General features: G+C 33.8%; 1 pseudogene across 1 annotated transcript; it reads right to left on the bottom strand.

Annotated features, from left to right (window-relative positions):
- Positions 1-1,189: 1,189 nt before the first annotated feature.
- On the bottom strand, positions 1,190-11,164 carry LOC147410822 (uncharacterized; annotated as a pseudogene). Its single transcript, XR_015177812.1, has 8 exons — positions 11,059-11,164; positions 5,930-6,013; positions 4,481-5,224; positions 3,273-3,376; positions 3,084-3,186; positions 2,672-2,967; positions 1,860-2,165; positions 1,190-1,777 (listed from the first exon to the last, which is right to left on the bottom strand). The product of XR_015177812.1 is annotated as an uncharacterized LOC147410822 (transcript).
- Positions 11,165-19,377: the final 8,213 nt, after the last annotated feature.

Below are 19,377 nucleotides of genomic sequence, written 5' to 3'. Positions count from 1 at the left end.
AATTCAAAATGGATAGAGGTGATGGGATTCATTTCTAGGAGGATTGGTCATGTAGGTGCCCTTGAAGCTTGAATTCTATCACTTGTTAGTGATATCAGGCCATAAAATCCGCCAATATAAGACTTTGCAGTTGTATCGGGAGAGGCAGCATGAAAGAAGAAGAAATCTCAATGAATAGAACATTGGTACGGTGACTAAATTAATTTTGGTTATTAGTAGTTCCTCATTGCCTCTGAGATGATAACAGACAGGTTAGATCAGTAAGTCATGATGGCCGCTTTCGATTAAATCTTTCTATTACGTTCTAGAGAATCATATTACCTTTCATCCTGGTTCGCATCTTAATTTCCTTCTACAACAGTTTGGGAGCTCAAAGGTTCAATCCTATTTTATTTTTTTTATTTGCTGTGTCCCTCAATAAAATTCTTACTGTTGATCACCTTGTAAATTGTAAAATACTATTTGTGAACTTTTGTGAAATGTGTTTATCAGGGTAGAGATGACAAACCCATCCTTTTTCAGCACTGTTCTCTTGGCTCATAACATTTGGAGTTCCTTTTTGCCTCATATTATAAGTTTTTCCACGTCTTTTTGGCAACTGGACCATATATGCATAATCATCTAGGAGTGAGATCCTTTATATATCACTTCCATTTATGTTGTGCTGAGGTTTTTGGAAGGCACATAATAGGAGGTCGTTTGAAGATAAGGAAGATAATGAGGAAATTATTCCGGGCATTAAGGCCCTCATGTATGGCAGAGGTGCAAATCTTTCAAGGAAAGAAAGGGGCGCTCCTACAAAGCCTTTATCCTTAGATGTCATGTAATTGTCAGAGATACAGGAGTTTAGTTTTCTTTTGCATGTATTGTTCTTTGCTTTCTCATTTAAGTCCCCTTAACCTCCAAGAAAGAACTACAGATTAGTAATATAAAGATATCCCAGAGCATGTAGCTGTAGTGACAGATCCATGCTCGCTTAGATCATTCAATAGTAAAGACTTCAAGGAAAAAATGAAACAACTATCCGTAATGAAATATGAGTTATCTTTCTTGTGGTCCAAAGAAGGTCCATGGAATTGTAATTCAGGGAACAATGTATTATAGCAATTCAGTGTGTAAATTACTAACTACATGAAACAAGTTTCTATGATTATAACTAGATCCATGGCATTCTAAAGACAGCCAAAACTAAGTAACTAAGCACATGGAATGAGAAATAAAGTACATTTTCTAGTACAGGGACTGGAACAAAAGGCAGCATAATAAGTTTAAAAGGCCTCTCCAAATCAACTTTGATATGTTACAAAATAAAAAACAAGCATGCAACATCCCATGCATGCATGCTACTCGAGTTGTGTGAAGACATCAAGAAGAAAATGGAGAAAAAGATGGAAATTGGTTCCAGAACTGCAGAATTTCACCTTTACCTTCTCTTCTGTCGCTTATGGCGCCTCTCATCCCTATCACTTTCAGAACTTGACGAATTAGATTCTGATTCAGAACTGGAGTCATCTGAACCAGATGAACCTGAGCTCCCAGATTCACCATCTGATTCCAACACAGGTTCCTGTTGTTGCATAATAAATCAAGGCATATTCTTCAGGTACTCACGCAAGTTCTTTGTAATGCCACTCAGCCCAATGGATTTAAAAAAATTAATTGAAAATCTTGTGTTTTTTGGATTATCCTTCGGGAAAGTAGAGTCAAAGGAGTCCTGCATTGTGGGATCAGTAAGCCGCTCATTCAATAACTATATGCCAAGGTGTTCAGACAATTCCTGCCATAAAAAATCATATTTAAAGTTCAGAAACTGAGAAGAAATGGTGTGTGTTTACAATAGTAAAAACCTAAATACGTACCTGGAACAGAATTTTTATAAAAATCCAGGATGATGATGTTGTGTCCTCCTCTGTCAGCCGTATATAAGCCAAAACATGCCAAGGTAGAGCATCTGTGCCAAGTAAATGAGCAAAGAACTTTGCCACATTACGTAACTTATTCGTTTCAAGACGATGAATCATTGAATATTGCTGGACAAAACATTTCTCGAAATTTTCTTGATGGATTTTGTTAATCATACAGAACCGCTGCCCCAAAAGACCATAATATCGGAGATACGTTCGTTCTTGACTGCAACACTCTAGAAGCATTATGCATAATTCCATCTACATGAACCAAAATGAAAAAAATGTGTGAGAAACAATAAATAAATGATACCCTACGTAGTCCTACATCATCCACCAAAGAATAAAATGAGTGCATAAGACAATTGCAGGATATTAAAACAAGAGAGCTTCTATTGCCACACCAACTTTTACTAATGGAACCCCAAGATGTGTGCTAATTCTTTGGTGATTTACACATGAATTGGGGTGACATTAGCAAAAGTTGGTGTGACAATAGAATCTCTCTAAAAAAAATGGGCCATTAAAGGAAACAAAGATTTAGAGTGAGTCGGCCATCGATATAAGCCTACAAACAAAACATTTAATAGGATAATCAAACAGCTATCTCCATGCCACTAGAATGCACCAAGATCTCCAACAGAATAGTTTAAAAATAAAATTGATAAGCAAGCAAGTTAGTGGTTATAAATTAGTCAGTGAAGGCGGATTTTAAAACCAGGTTGTGATATATTGAAGCAGCTATGGCCAGAATTTGTATTGCTTACCTCTTGACCTGGCTCAAGTTTGATTTTAAGTAGCTTGCGACCAGCCTCCTCAAAGTCGTCACTTGACATGATTGTGAGATAAATCGTCCTCCGTAAATTCACAAGATTTGTCTCGGTTTCATCCTTAATCTTCATCTTTTCCTCATCCTCTTCATCAGATTCTTCATCATCCTCATCATCTGAGGCTGCATCCGAACCTGCTTCATCCTTGGAAGATTCATCGCCAAGAATGCTAATCTTCAACTCTTTATAACGTTTTTCATTCTCCAGAAACTGTGGACCTGGCTTAAAAATATCTGAATTTTTTACAACAAATAAAAGAAATTAAAATCATTATAAACTATATAAAAAAAAAATTATATATAGGTTTATCTAACACATGAATAAAGTATGGATTCCGAATATATATTACCCAAGGCAATTTCTGGATCTATTTCATCTTCGAGGGATAACTCGTGAGTGAGCTGATGTTCTTGATCCACAAGGTCCAATTCTGCGCGGACAGTGGGGTAACCCTGTATATGCATGCATTCACGTTATTCATTTTTCAGTTCAACAATTGGGTGACATAATGCTTAGAAGTCAAAAAATAGGGTCATACCTGAAATTTGGCTTTTCGTGTTGCAAAGAGGCCCTCAATCAAGAACTGAACCCGTTTGTCTATCTCCCCTTCATGAAGTATTCCACGAAAACGCTCAAAGATACCTAAATATATTAGAAACCATAATAAGAGATAATGCTAACTATCATAAAAGTCAGAAAATAATTTATCACCCACTCAATACTATTCAATGGGAAAAAATTATGTAATCAATTATGACTACGATAAGAAAAAGGAACAATCAAGCAACCAGCATTAACAGAAAACATAAATACCAACAAAGAAGGGACGCAGTTCCATTAAAAAACAAGGAATTGATCTCATGCTACAATTGGAAGAATGAAGTATACGATTGTTAAAAACATTTTTCAATTGATATCAAAATTAGATTGAACGGTTTGATAGGGTTTGACTCAAGTCAGATTTGATCAGACCTAGTCAAATTAATCTAAGTGGGTACCAAGCCAAACCCAAAACCTGATTCTTAAAATCATGGCTATTATGGCCTAAGGCATCATAGACGCCCTCGGTCTGATTTTTATTTTTTGATAAATTCATAGTGAGATTATTAGAAAGAAGATGATGTTATCACCACAACTATCGTCACCTGTTTTAATTCCACATTCCAGTCCTTTACATGTGCACCGCCAAATTGTTTTAACATACTTTTTCCATAATAAAATCTTTACTATATATATATGTGTGTGTGTGTGTGTGTGGGATTCCGTTGACACGAGAAATAACACAACATCCAACTATTGACAATTATCCTCGAGCTAAGCATCATTGGGTAGGATCGCTATAAAATCTCAACTATTGAATGTTATTTTTAAATGGTTGGGATCTTGTGTTATTTTTTCAGTCATATTTCTTGAGTTAACGGAACCTGACTCTATATATATATATGATTCACAATGATCCAAGATTCTAACATCAAGTCGTGAATCCAACCAGCAAACATCAACTCCGAAGCTAATTTTCAACACAATTAATAACCGACCTACAAATGTTCTTTTCCAAAGTTACTTGTCCATACAACTTGAAACCTAACAATCATCTTCACAACAGTTCTCATTGCTTATTTCACAAAGCAGGTATCAAGAAAGAGAAGAAGCAGTTACCAACAAATATAACAGCATAAAGATATATCAAAGAATTAAAACTACATGTCTATTAAAAAAAGTTAATTATTAAAACCAAAAGCATACCATGGAGGCCTTGAGGAGAAAGGTCCTGAAGAAGTGAGCCACATTCTATGACGAACCCAACAGCTACCTCAACACTGTCATCTGAAGGATTCTCCAACAACACTGTGAGCAACTCCAAAGCAATGATCTCATGAGCCACTTGTTAGTTGACAAGATGTGCTATAAATTTAGTTACAGCGAGTAACTGAGGCTTATCGTTCCTCTTATATGCACTCTTGAGCTGCAACACAATCCTTCCCAAGAGAAGTTCACCCACTTCGGGAAACCTCGTGTTGACAACAGCAACTAAGGCTGAGAAAACATCCGTAAACCCTGGGGATGCCATCTGTGATTTTATGCAAGATCTGCAGAATAGACCCCTTCCTCGGATGAGATTTTCAGCGAACAGTTCAGGAATTATATTCTTGATGTTAGTCGCATTAACTTTGTTGACAAGTCCATTAATGCTCTTTCGAAGAGCATCCCACGTCAATCTCTGGTACTCAACACTGCTCTTATCTTGCACTTCTTTCATCATCTGAGCCAACTTGAATGAAGGAATATAAACTCCTCCGCTCCTCCCCAAGATAGCTGTATCCATACCCATATTGCTGTCTGGCAATGTTGGTGGCTTCGTATTTGAATCTTCAAATTCTTTCCAACTTCAACCTTCTGGCTTCCTTTCTTTGTATCCTTATCTCTAGAGTGTCAATGATCTTCTTGGTGCTTATCTCTAGAGTGTCGATGATCTTCTCAATGCCACTACTAATTTCAAGGTCAATTAGAAATGTGGAAATAATTAGTTGGCAACTCAACAATGCCAAAAAAAAAAAACACAATAAACTTGGTTGTAAGCATTTTTGGGCAGTGGTGGAGGTGGGGGCAGAAGATATGGCAAGATAGTCTTCTCTTCCACCACCTCAATCATATCGATGAGTTCATCAATTGCATGAGCAGCCACTGGTTGAAAGCAACACATGTCCTGATTCCAAACCTTTGGCTTGGACATTTCAAGAGAAGTTGCTTAAGCTTTTTAATAACTTCATCCAAAAAATAAATAAGTAAAAATGCGAGACCAAAACAGAAGACTATGGAGAACATAGGTATAAGAGGAGTTTGCAAAGAGTATGATTTATATAACGAAAGAATAAATTAATGATTTAACACCCAAAATACCTTTTCTACAGTGGAAAGATGATTAAAATCATCTTTTTGTACTACCATTATGATTCACAGTTAAGCTCATGTCATGAACTCACAGAAACTACAAATCTGCTATTTCGAAAGGCAAGAAAAAGTGATAAGTGAAAGGAAGCAAGCATGTTGGGGGGGAGGAAGGACGTGTCAAGATTTTTTAAGTCCTACTCTTACTACCCTTTATGTTAGGGCCATCAAAGGAATGAATATGAGGTTATCCAGTCTCAGAATATAATACAAACATGTGGTGTATTTAGAGGTTCGGCAACTCACCCATGGTAGATATGCTGCTGTAAAAGTAAAGAAGATCAAGAAACTCATAGGGATAAAGGGGTTCTGCTTGCTCCATACATAAACCTATATAACAGAAAATTAGAGAGAATTAACAAATAGGAAATAACCAAAAACACAATTCTGCATGGAAAAAATGAATATGTGGTAACCAACCATCATGAAGGTCAACGAATTGCTAAGGAAACACCCAATAACAGTAGTCCATCCTCCATGATTTTTTTGTAAACTCAAACAAAAATAAAGAACAAATCGAAACCAAAAAAGAGGCACAAAACAGTTAAGAAAACATACTGGATCTAAATTGGGTTTGAGTAGAGTATGGTTCAGTTAGGAAATCGATTTGGAGAAAAAGAAGAAAATAATCACTTGATTTGTGACTAAATGAGTAATACAATCTCACTAGGCTCAAGATAACATCAGGTTTTAAGAATTTCTTCTTGTCAGTAATTTTAATATTGACGGTGTTGGTTAGGAAAACATACTAGATCTAAATTGGGTTTGAGTAGAATATGGTTCAGCTAGGAAATCGATTTGGAGAAAAATAAAAAAATAATTACTTGATTTGTGACTAAATGAGTAATACAATCTCACTAGGCTCAAGATAACATCAGGTTTTAAGAATTTCTTCTTGACAGTAATTTTAATATTGACGATGTTGGTTAGGAAAACATACTGGATCTAAATTGGGTTTGAGTAGAGTATGGTTCAGTTAGGAAATCGATTTGGAGAAAAAGAAGAAAATAATCACTTGATTTGTGACTAAATGAGTAACACAATCTCACTAGGCTCAAGATAACATCAGGTTTTAAGAATTTCTTCTTGTCAGTAATTTTAATATTGACGGTGTTGGTTAGGAAAACATACTAGATCTAAATTGGGTTTGAGTAGAATATGGTTCAGCTAGGAAATCGATTTGGAGAAAAATAAAAAAATAATTACTTGATTTGTGAATAAATGAGTAATACAATCTCACTAGGCTCAAGATAACATCAGGTTTTAAGAATTTCTTCTTGTCAGTAATTTTAATATTGACGATGTTGGTTAGGAAAACATACTGGATCTAAATTGGGTTTGAGTAGAGTATGGTTCAGTTAGGAAATCGATTTGGAGAAAAAGAAGAAAATAATTACTTGATTTGTGACTAAATGAGTAATACAATCTCACTAGACTCAAGATAACATCAGGTTTTAAGAATTTCTTCTTGTCAGTAATTTTAATATTGACGGTGTTGGTTAGGAAAACATACTAGATCTAAATTGGGTTTGAGTAGAATATGGTTCAGCTAGGAAATCGATTTGGAGAAAAATAAAAAAATAATTACTTGATTTGTGACTGAATGAGTAATACAATCTCACTAGGCTCAAGATAACATCAGGTTTTAAGAATTTCTTCTTGTCAGTAATTTTAATATTGATGATGTTGGTTAGGAAAACATACTGGATCTAAATTGGGTTTGAGTAGAGTATGGTTCAGTTAGGAAATCGATTTGGAGAAAAATAAAAAAATAATTACTTGATTTGTGACTAAATGAGTAATACAATCTCACTAGACTCAAGATAACATCAGGTTTTAAGAATTTCTTCTTGTCAGTAATTTTAATATTGACATTGTTGGTTAGGAAAACATACTAGATCTAAATTGGGTTTGAGTAGAATATGGTTCAGTTAGGAAATCGATTTGGAGAAAAAGAAGAAAATAATTACTTGATTTGTGACTAAATGAGTAATACAATCTCACTAGGCTCAAGATAACATCAGGTTTTAAGAATTTCTTCTTGTCAGTAATTTTAATATTGACGATGTTGGTTAGGAAAACATACTGGATCTAAATTGGGTTTGAGTAGAGTATGGTTCAGTTAGGAAATCGATTTGGAGAAAAAGAAGAAAATAATTACTTGATTTGTGACTAAATGAGTAATACAATCTCACTAGACTCAAGATAACATCAGGTTTTAAGAATTTCTTCTTGTCAGTAATTTTAATATTGACGGTGTTGGTTAGGCAAACATACTAGATCTAAATTGGGTTTGAGTAGAGTATGGTTCAGTTAGGAAATCGATTTGGAGAAAAAGAAGAAAATAATTACTTGATTTGTGACTAAATGAGTAATACAATCTCACTAGGCTCAAGATAACATTAGGTTTTAAGAATTTCTTCTTGTCAGTAATTTTAATATTGACGGTGTTGGTTAGGAAAACATACTGGATCTAAATTGGGTTTGAGTAGAATATGGTTCAGTTAGGAAATCGATTTGGAGAAAAAGAAGAAAATAATTACTTGATTTGTGACTAAATGAGTAATACAATCTCACTAGGCTCAAGATAACATCAGGTTTTAAGAATTTCTTCTTGTCAGTAATTTTAATATTGACGGTGTTGGTTAGGAAAATATACTGGATCTAAATTGGGTTTGAGTAGAGTATGGTTCAGTTAGGAAATTGATTTGGAGAAAAAGAAGAAAATAATTACTTGATTTGTGACTGAATGAGTAATACAATCTCACTAGGCTCAAGATAACATCAGGTTTTAAGAATTTCTTCTTGTCAGTAATTTTAATATTGACGGTGTTGGTTAGGAAAACATACTGGATCTAAATTGGGTTTGAGTAGAGTATGGTTCAGTTAGGAAATCGATTTGGAGAAAAAGAAGAAAATAATTACTTGATTTGTGACTGAATGAGTAATACAATCTCACTAGGCTCAAGATAACATCAGGTTTTAAGAATTTCTTCTTGTCAGTAATTTTAATATTGACGGTGTTGGTTAGGAAAACATACTGCATCTAAATTGGGTTTGAGTAGAGTATGGTTCAGTTAGGAAATCGATTTGGAGAAAAAGAAGAAAATAATTACTTGATTTGTGACTAAATGAGTAATACAATCTCACTAGGCTCAAGCTAACATCAGGTTTTAAGAATTTCTTCTTGTCAGTAATTTTAATATTGACGGTGTTGGTTAGGAAAACATACTGGATCTAAATTGGGTTTGAGTAGAATATGGTTCAGTTAGGAAATCAATTTGGAGAAAAAGAAGAAAATATTACTTGAGTTGTGACTAAATGAGTAATACAATCTCACTAGGCTCAAGCTAACATCAGGTTTTAAGAATTTCTTCTTGTCAGTAATTTTAATATTGACGATGTTGGTTAGGAAAACATACTGGATCTAAATTGGGTTTGAGTAGAGTATGGTTCAGTTAGGAAATCGATTTGGAGAAAAAGAAGAAAATAATCACTTGATTTGTGACTAAATGAGTAATACAATCTCACTAGGCTCAAGATAACATCAGGTTTTAAGAATTTCTTCTTGTCAGTAATTTTAATATTGACGGTGTTGGTTAGGAAAACATACTAGATCTAAATTGGGTTTGAGTAGAATATGGTTCAGCTAGGAAATCGATTTGGAGAAAAATAAAAAAATAATTACTTGATTTGTGACTGAATGAGTAATACAATCTCACTAGGCTCAAGATAACATCAGGTTTTAAGAATTTCTTCTTGTCAGTAATTTTAATATTGATGATGTTGGTTAGGAAAACATACTGGATCTAAATTGGGTTTGAGTAGAGTATGGTTCAGTTAGGAAATCGATTTGGAGAAAAATAAAAAAATAATTACTTGATTTGTGACTAAATGAGTAATACAATCTCACTAGACTCAAGATAACATCAGGTTTTAAGAATTTCTTCTTGTCAGTAATTTTAATATTGACATTGTTGGTTAGGAAAACATACTAGATCTAAATTGGGTTTGAGTAGAATATGGTTCAGTTAGGAAATCGATTTGGAGAAAAAGAAGAAAATAATTACTTGATTTGTGACTAAATGAGTAATACAATCTCACTAGGCTCAAGATAACATCAGGTTTTAAGAATTTCTTCTTGTCAGTAATTTTAATATTGACGGTGTTGGTTAGGAAAACATACTGCATCTAAATTGGGTTTGAGTAGAGTATGGTTCAGTTAGGAAATCGATTTGGAGAAAAAGAAGAAAATAATTACTTGATTTGTGACTAAATGAGTAATACAATCTCACTAGGCTCAAGCTAACATCAGGTTTTAAGAATTTCTTCTTGTCAGTAATTTTAATATTGACGGTGTTGGTTAGGAAAACATACTGCATCTAAATTGGGTTTGAGTAGAGTATGGTTCAGTTAGGAAATCGATTTGGAGAAAAAGAAGAAAATAATTACTTGATTTGTGACTAAATGAGTAATACAATCTCACTAGGCTCAAGCTAACATCAGGTTTTAAGAATTTCTTCTTGTCAGTAATTTTAATATTGACGGTGTTGGTTAGGAAAACATACTGGATCTAAATTGGGTTTGAGTAGAATATGGTTCAGTTAGGAAATCAATTTGGAGAAAAAGAAGAAAATATTACTTGAGTTGTGACTAAATGAGTAATACAATCTCACTAGGCTCAAGCTAACATCAGGTTTTAAGAATTTCTTCTTGTCAGTAATTTTAATATTGACGGTGTTGGTTTGAACCAAATAGAGATTGTCGTCTTGGATGCAAAATTTGTCAAAAAAATCATATCTACAACCAGATTGTAGTTTGAAATGCTACTATAAACACTTAGATAACAATTTCTCAATCAACTGAGAATCAAACTTTAGATTTTTCCAGTAATTAAAAGGTTAATCTGAACAAAGAAAGAGAATCAAAGAAACGAAACTATATATATATATTTTTTTAAATCTAAAACAAACAGGGTTTATCAGATCAAATACTAAATGCTCTTTCTAGTCAACTCAAACATACCAAAAACTAGGGTTTCAATCATCATAGTTGAAATCAAAGCAGAAACTACAGAAAATTGTATAATCGAACAAACATTAAGAAAAACAATTGACAATCTGCCATGATAAAATCTTACGAGCTCAAACTGCGCAGAAGAAATTAAGGTTTCGAATCGAAAATCATAAAACCCTAATTTTCTCAGACAGAAAGAGAAATTGTACACTTCGCTTGGTTGGAAGAGGAGACCGAAAACAGACCCAAACTAAAACCTCTCAAACTTACTGGATCTAACTTGGGTTTGAGTAGAATATGGTTCTGTTAGGAAATCGATTTGAAGAAAAAAAAAAAAAACTAAGAAGTCTAAGTCTAACCTGGGCTGAGCCGACATCGATGCCGAAGGTGAGGCTGTGACAGCGAGGGGTTGAAGTCGTGAGGTGATGAGGGGCTGAGCCGATGAGGAGGCGATGCCGCGATAAAGAGGAAGAGCTGAGCCGCTGAGATCGTTGAAGACGACGACGGGGTGAGATGTTCGACAGAACTTCTCTAATATTGATTTATTATCGATTTCGGATCGGATATTATCAAATCGAATTCATCGAGATCCGAATCCGTATCCGAAATATTTTCGGATATTCAAAACTATCCGAATCCGATATCCGAAAATTTCAGATAATATCCGATTTTTTGAATTCGGATTCTAATTGCGACTATCCATTGACACCCCTAGCATTTCCTTTTTGAAAGTTTTTTTTGACCAATCAAGTGTCACCTTTGGATCCAAAACAATTCGAGATTTTGAAAAAACTAATTTTTTCAGTCCAATCGATGGTCACCTTTTGACCCAAAATAAATCGAGATTTTCAAAAAATAATAATGAAATTAGGATAACAGGATTTATGTGGAAAGAGAAGGTCGACCAAAGCAGAGGAGAAGAAAAATAAATAACAAGAAAGAGTGTCACACCAAAAGTACAAAGAGATTAAAAACATGAAAAAAATGAAGGTTCAAAGAAAAGAAAAAAAAAAAAAAAAAAAAACACGATGTTTAAGTTGGTGGTAGTATTTTTTGTACTTTTTTTTGTTATTGATTTCTTCAATTACGTTGAATCAAAGAAATTTTCTTCCAGCCTCATTGAAATATGGAAATGGACCAAAGAGTTTGGCTTTCTATTGCAATGGACAAAGCCCCTATACTAGCGTCTCTAAGGAACGTATTATGAAATGGGAAGGTCCCAATACTGATTGGATCGAGTTTGCTGTCACTTTACCAAATAAGAATAGGGCTATGTGTGATGGTAACGTTAACCCTACATTGGAGTTAGCATGTGGGAAGGCATTGGGTTTGGAATTTAATGGTGGGGTGGCAATACCACTTGTGTCGAGTGCAGAAGATGTGCCATTTAGATTCACCATTTCTTTGGACATTAATCCAAATAATAGTGATGTGTATTTCACGGACAGTAGTCTTCGATTCCAAGGATAGGAAAATTTAAGAATTGTCCAAATCGGAGATAGTACATGAAGGTTAATGAGATACAGTCCAATAATCAGACAAGTAACAATATTGCTTAGAGATCTTTGATATGTTAATGGAGTCACATTAAGCATAGACAATATTTTTGTTCGGTTCGCGAAGACGGGTGGAAGTCGAGGTTTAAGTTATTGGATAAAAAGTCCAAAAACAGGAACCACATAACTATTTGTGCAAGTCCCCGATACACCAGATAATATCAAGAGGCGCTCCAGAGGAGAATTATGAGTCGTTTTCAACAATGGAAGAACAACTCCATCCTATACTTATGAAACTATAGCTCTTAGATTAGATAATGAAGGTAGGGTATTGGAGGCATTGCCTAATAATGGTTTGATGGAGTCTGTTAGTGACGTGGCATAATTTAATGGATATTTGTGAGCAGAATCTGTGGCTAAGCCTTATGCTATTGTAGTTCAGGTTTGTAACAAATAAAAAATATTGGAATATTCATCCATCACTGGGAACCGTCATAATCAGGTTGACAAGTTAATTAATCAGGCAAGTGCAAAAATGGGGCGTCTACACTGATACAATTAATTGAATTAAATCTAAAAATGAATTTAAGGATGATCGACTTCAAAGCTTGGAGAAATACCCCGATGGATGGATTGTGATATCAGGATTAGTGCCATATTAGATATCTTCATGATGGATCACTGCTTTATTCTCTAATTTAAGTCCATTAGATGTTAAATGACCTATTGATTCAACAAACTCTTTATCTTCCAACATTATCTCTATCATGAGATTATCTGGATGAAATAAAGATAGATTGTTAGGATCGATCAAGTGAATAAAGTAAAATGGGCCAATTGGTTCTTGTTTAGCTAAGAAAAATTGATTCAAAGCAGTTGTATGCTAATTTTTATAGGTAGGCAAAGGATAGGTGGTAACATTAGGTGTGGCAGGGGCGGTCACTGTAACTTTCTTGTGATCAATTAGATTTTGAGTAGTATGGTGCAAATCTATGCACCTGTCAGTGTGGTGATTGGGCATTTGATGGAACTCATAGAATAAGTCGTCCTTATGGTTTTGAGGAAGGGAATTAGGCAAATACGATAAAGGTGTGTGAAGACCCTTTTTCAATGTCTTTTGATATGAAGTATTGAGAGACATCACAAGGTTAACAAATTGTCTCTATAGCCTAGGTTGTGAAGGTTGAGTAGCTTGGGGAGATGGTGTTATTGAAGTGTTGGTTAATTGTACAACATTCAGGTCATCACATCTTGGATTGAAAAAAATTCAATTGTATCTCCTATGATAATAATTTGAGCAACAACATTAATCCCAAGTAATGAGTTGCTAAAGTTGATTTTTATCATTCACTTATTCATCTCTCTATTCTGAGCAATCTTGAAAGTAACAACTTTCGGGGATTCCTTGGCAATAAGCATATATGTCACACTTGGGGGAGAAGATAGAGGAGTATGCTCATCATCCAACTCCTATGAGACATTGTATTTCTTCTCAGGCAAATGAATGAAATGGTAAGGGGGAATGAAGTTGAAAAACTTATCTAGTGTTTCCATAATTGGTTGTGGCCAACCACCAACTCTCAATAGCGGAAGTGGTTCAAAAACTTCAAGGCAACAAAAGTGTTCCCTGAGATAGGTAACTTTGGGAAGGGGCTTCCAGGGTCAATGTCCAAGTTGACACCTACAAAAAGGGCTAAGAAGAAATAGGAGTTAGCATTTACTCAAGTTAATTAAAAAGGTCGAAAAGAGGTAGGAGGACTATTAATGCTCAAGTACCTACTTTTGGTGTTGAAAAGTTTGTGCATAAGGGAAGGACTATGGATACCTTCCCAAACACCTTAAATAAACACTTGGCAGCTTGCCCAATTTTTTTGGAGGGAGGGGAGATTATCTACTAAACCCTCATTGTCCCCTTGGAGAGATTGGCAATAATATGTCTCTCTCCTAGTGATAGGCTTTAGGAAATAGTGACCATGAGCGTTTGGAGAATGGATTACGAGTTGGGGCAACTCCAAGGCAACATTGTAATGATTTAAAGTCATTAATTACGCTCTAGAAGTTTTCAATGGTTTGACCATGGGCCCCTTATTAAGGGAGGTAAGGGAAAATCTTAGGCCAACATCAATCCAACCTAAGGTGACATAGATAACACCCTCATGAGGAGTGTTATCTGCTAAAGCAAGATTATTGGGAACATGGTTCAAGAACACATTTTTTGGGATGGAAAACTCCTTTCAGAATCTATTCAAATTTGGATAGAGGGTTAGAAATGCATTAGAGTTGTCAGGGGTAGTATAATTTTCCAACTTCATAAGCATGGTAAAAAGAACATGAAAAATAGAGTAAAAAGATGGAAGAAAGAAATACACCTAAGAAGGAGGAAACATGAGGAAAGCTCTAAGAATGCAAGAAGGATAGAAAGGTGAAGAAGAAATGTAGTAGTTAGCATTGCATGAGAAAACTTGAAAACTTAATGAAACATAATGAAGGAAGAAGAAGGTGAAATTTGAAAAGGTAAGTGAGTGAAATGTAAAGCATAAAATTAGGAGGGAAGTCCAAAAGAAGGTGAAAATTTAGGCGGTTAAGTGCGAATCATTAACAATGATGAGATGACATTAGGTAAGAATGTTGAAAGTGTCAATAATAATAATAATAATAATAATAATAATAACCCTATTAAAAAAGAGACAATCATGTGTTTTATGTTCTCAGAACTTTTCAAAAATTCGTGTTTTTTTTATATTCATTTTCCTTTATTTTCAAATTGTCAATTTTTATGAAAAAGAAAAAAATGTATCTCTAAGAAAAGTATACTGAATCCCTAGGAGATCGAAACAAATTGATCTAGGAAATTTGTGTTTTTCCTCAAATCCTAACGGTTATGTTGATGGAAAATCAAATTTTTTTTCTTTGTTCTAGAAAAGTGCAGCTCTCTCTCCTCTCTTTGTTATCTTAGATTAGAGATCACTCTCTTCATTCTTTGGTTCTAAAAAATTCCATCTCTCTCCTGCATCATGTTTCATGTTCTTAATACAATTGATCATATCTTCCTTCGATTGTGGCAATGTTGAGAGAATAGCTTCTGATGTGAAGTTCTTTGTTAAGGACTCAATTTGTCAACAATGCCTAGACTCTAGTGGACAACACGATTATGGCCCTACAACTCCTCAATTTGAATTTGTACTTGATATTCAGCCCAAGGATCAATTTCTAGGTTCTACATGTTTAATTAGGTCGAAGGATTTCAAGTTTTTCTTAAAAGGGATTTCTTTCCATTGATTTAGCAATGCATTTCTCAATCTATTGGATTTTTCTTGTTTATTGTTATGGATGATTTATGTTCTCTAAGGTCGGAATTTTGTTCATGAATTAATCTACAGTAGTCTTTTGGTAGATCGATACACAAATAAATATAAACTTGATCAATGACTTTTGGGGGCCGTTCAAGGACCAAACATTATGCGAAATATTTTGTTAACATATTTCGTCTTATATGGGTTAAAAGTTTCAAAATAGGCTGATTTTTTGTGAGGATGATTTCCCATATAAATCATTATCATAAAAAATCAGCCCATTTTGAAACTTTCAACCCTAGTTTAGGGGTGTAATTTGGTTTGATTTGGTTATGATTGGAGTCAAATTGAAATTGAATTGACATAGATCGATTCCACTAAATTAGAATTAGAATCAAATCAAATTGAACTAAAGTCGATTTGGTTTGGCTTGGCTCGGCTTGCTATCATCGTTGTTGTCTTCATCATCATCGTCATCATCATCATCATCAGTTTTAAAATATTAATAATCTCAAATGTTCAACAAAATATAGAGAGGTCATGTAAAGGTCCCTCCAAGTCTTCAATTCCGAAGAAAAATTAAGAATTTTTATACCATTTTTCTTTACCGTACGAGAGAATATCAAGGTCAAAGGTATTGTTAGGGACGAAGCTACTAAGGAGCTAGTGGGGGCAATTGCCCCCACAAAACTTTGAGACACCCCTATATTTTCAACTAAGTACATGTCCCATTTGTCCCTATTCCCTCCCCTTCAATTTTTTTGTTGATGACATTGCCTCTTGACTAGGCCTTCTCATATACTAATTGGAAATGACCTAAATATCCTTTTCTTCAATTTTTAATAAAAAATCTTTGAATTTCTCCCTAAAATCATTTATCTTCAAGTTCTTCAACTATATAACTAACCATAATTTGCCCGCACTACAAGAAAATCTTGGCTCTGCCCTTGGGGATTGTCATCAGTTTTAAAATAGAATCATAATTCAGAATGATGTTTTGTTTCTATAAAATAGATACAGTGTCTAAAACGTCGAGGGCTCCTACTCCTAGCCAAGTCATTTTCAATGTAGCAACCAGCCCTATATGTTTAATTTCCAATCAAAACATGCCACGTAGACATTTCATGTGCTTTAGGAATGGAAAACTGTCCTACATCTCCACTCTTAAAATATCAGGTATCTCAAATATTCCCCAAAACGTAGACAGGCCAAGTATCATTTATAAAGGTTTCCAAACAAACAATTCTTTTTTGATGGGAACCACTCACTTGGAACTTTTTTCAGTTGAGAACTTATGTCTCGTCAAGTGACAAGTCAAAAAGCTATGAGATAACATGTATCCGACAAAAAGAACAAAAAAAAAAAAAAAAAAAACAGATTTCATTCTTAACGACGAACGGTGGTTATAAAGATGAGGAGGAAGTACACAAATTAAACAGATTTCATTCTCACCTTTTTTTTTTTTTTTCCTTTTATCACAACATCAAAGGCGTTGGTCTTACGCACAACACTACATTCTTTGCAAACCTTTTTTTCTCACAAATTTATTTACTTTTTAATAATGAAATTATCCCTCTTTACAATATTAGAAGTATAATAATACATTGTCCAATGATGTTGAACATAAAATGATGTCCAAACTATTAAAATATTATTTATTTAAAAATATTAAAAAAAATTATTTTCAAACCAATCGTTAGGGATTGTGTTATTTATATATATATATATATTGAAAACATGAAAATATCGTAGAATCTTTGGATTTTTTTCTTTATTATTCTTTCACCGACACACTCTAAAATAACAGAAAATGGCCATGACCATATCTTTGGAAACGGAGGTCTTGAATTCAAACTATTCCTTAGGAATCACCCTCTGGAATTTATCCCATAAATTATTGAGTGTGCGTCAAGGAGGGAATTGCACGTGCTCGAAGATTAGTTGGGTCCTCTAAGAGACCAATACACGTCGATTACTAAGGAAGAAGAGATTAACATCCATGATTATATTTTACCAAAATTTATTTATTAACTATCTATAAATGTATTATTTTTAAAATTTAATTTATTAAAATTGAAAAATCTATTTTAGTGATATTTTTATTTTATGCTAGATGAGGACCTAATTGGGAAAAACAAAAGGGGTACATGTCTTGACTTGGTACTTTTGTGTGAAGATGGCACAATCTGGCTGGTGATAGACATTTTTTGTGTCCTTCATATTTTATCTACAAAGAAATTGTACCACGGAGGGGGTATTTTTTATCCTTTTAATAGAATAATTATTATGGGATAATATAATTATTCTTTTAACTCCGGTCAATCTTTGGAAGAGAGAGGTGATTTTGTCATTTAAAAGTAAATGATTCTCTGAAGGGAGAATTTATATTAAAAAAAAAAATTGGAAAAAGAAGGATTTGTGTGGAGTTGTTTGAACTTTAGGGGAATATACGTAACCTATATATTTCTCTTCAAACTCAATTGGTGAACATCCTCATTAGAATTGTTAGATGTCATGTAATACCCAAAAACGTGATCTCGTGGATGTAGAACACAAAAATCTAAACCCATATTTAAAAGAAAAATTATATTCTTCATCAATGCATGGAAAAATTGGGAGTTTATGTTTTTGAAAGTGATGGTTTTCGTTGATGTAGAACAGAAAAATCTAAACCCATGTTTAAAAAAAAAATTATACTCATTCATCAATACATGGAAAAATTGGGAGTTTATGTTTTTGAAAGTGATGGTTTTCGTTGCCTAGTCAATTTATCAAACCGCTCCCCATTCTCAAATTGCCCCATCTTCAAACTAGATCCCCCACCCCACCCAACAAATAAATAATAATAATAAATTAAAAATTAAAAAATAAAATAAAAAAGAATAGGAGGAAAGAGTTGGAGGGCGGGGGATGGAGGGCATAGATGGATTAAGGGAAGGGAGATATGCCAAAGAAGGTGAGAAAGAATGAGAGGGTGGGGGCAAAGGTAGAATATGAAAAGAAGAAGGAGAGAGAGAGAGAGAGAGAGAGAGAGAGAGAGAGACTTCATTCCATCGGAAATGATTTAAGAAGGAAGAATAAGTCATTTTTAAAAATATTTTGAAGATGTATGTAAAAGAAAAAACAAGAGTTTTTTCATAATTTTTGGAAGAAAATTGATCAAGAATGATTCTTTAGATTGAAATCATCTAAACAAGTCATTTTCTCAAGTTTTTAGTCGATCTTTTTTATGTATTTTAATTGAAAAAATTGAAAAATCGAAATAGGTGGATTTTACCAGTGGTGAACTCGATAACAAATAAAAAAATAGTGAATTCACTAATAATGAGAGATCATTAAGAAAGAAAAAGTTTACAAAATATCTCATCAAACTATCATGTAAAATTCAAGGACTAATCAAGAAGAAATTCTTTCGTTAGGTCCTTTAAGTATTTTTTCCAAAAAAAATTAACACTATTCAAGTAATAATTTTTTAAAAGAAAAAATTTACAAAATGTCCTATCAAGCTATCATGTAAAATTCAAAGACTAATAAAAATAGAAAGTCCTTTGCTAAGGTCCTTTAAGTAAATTTTCTAAAAAAAACTAATATCATTCAAGCAATAATTTTTTCTTTTAATATGATTAAAGGCTTTGAAAATAAAGTGTACCTTATAATTTCAAATTTTCAAGGAAGACATATTAGAATAAATATTTTTGTGACGTGGCGCTTTCCCAACCGTCAAATTTAAAATTAATTATTCGAAACAAAAGGAACAAAAAAAAAATGTAGTACAGTACCGAGGATGCGCCCCTCCCCCTTGCAACGTTTACTTCCATCTCAGCCGTTCGTTGGACAAATAAGTGTCAAACGTTGTTGGAGCTTGGAAAAAGTGTAGTTATTTGACCAT

The sequence above is a fragment of the Akebia trifoliata genome, chromosome 1, assembly GCF_017979445.1.
Source record: "Akebia trifoliata isolate Shusen 1 chromosome 1, ASM1797944v1, whole genome shotgun sequence".
NCBI classification, from domain to species: Eukaryota; Viridiplantae; Streptophyta; class Magnoliopsida; order Ranunculales; family Lardizabalaceae; genus Akebia; species Akebia trifoliata.
The sequence above is the reverse complement of the archived record's forward strand: the minus strand, read 5'-3'. Positions and strand labels throughout refer to the sequence as shown.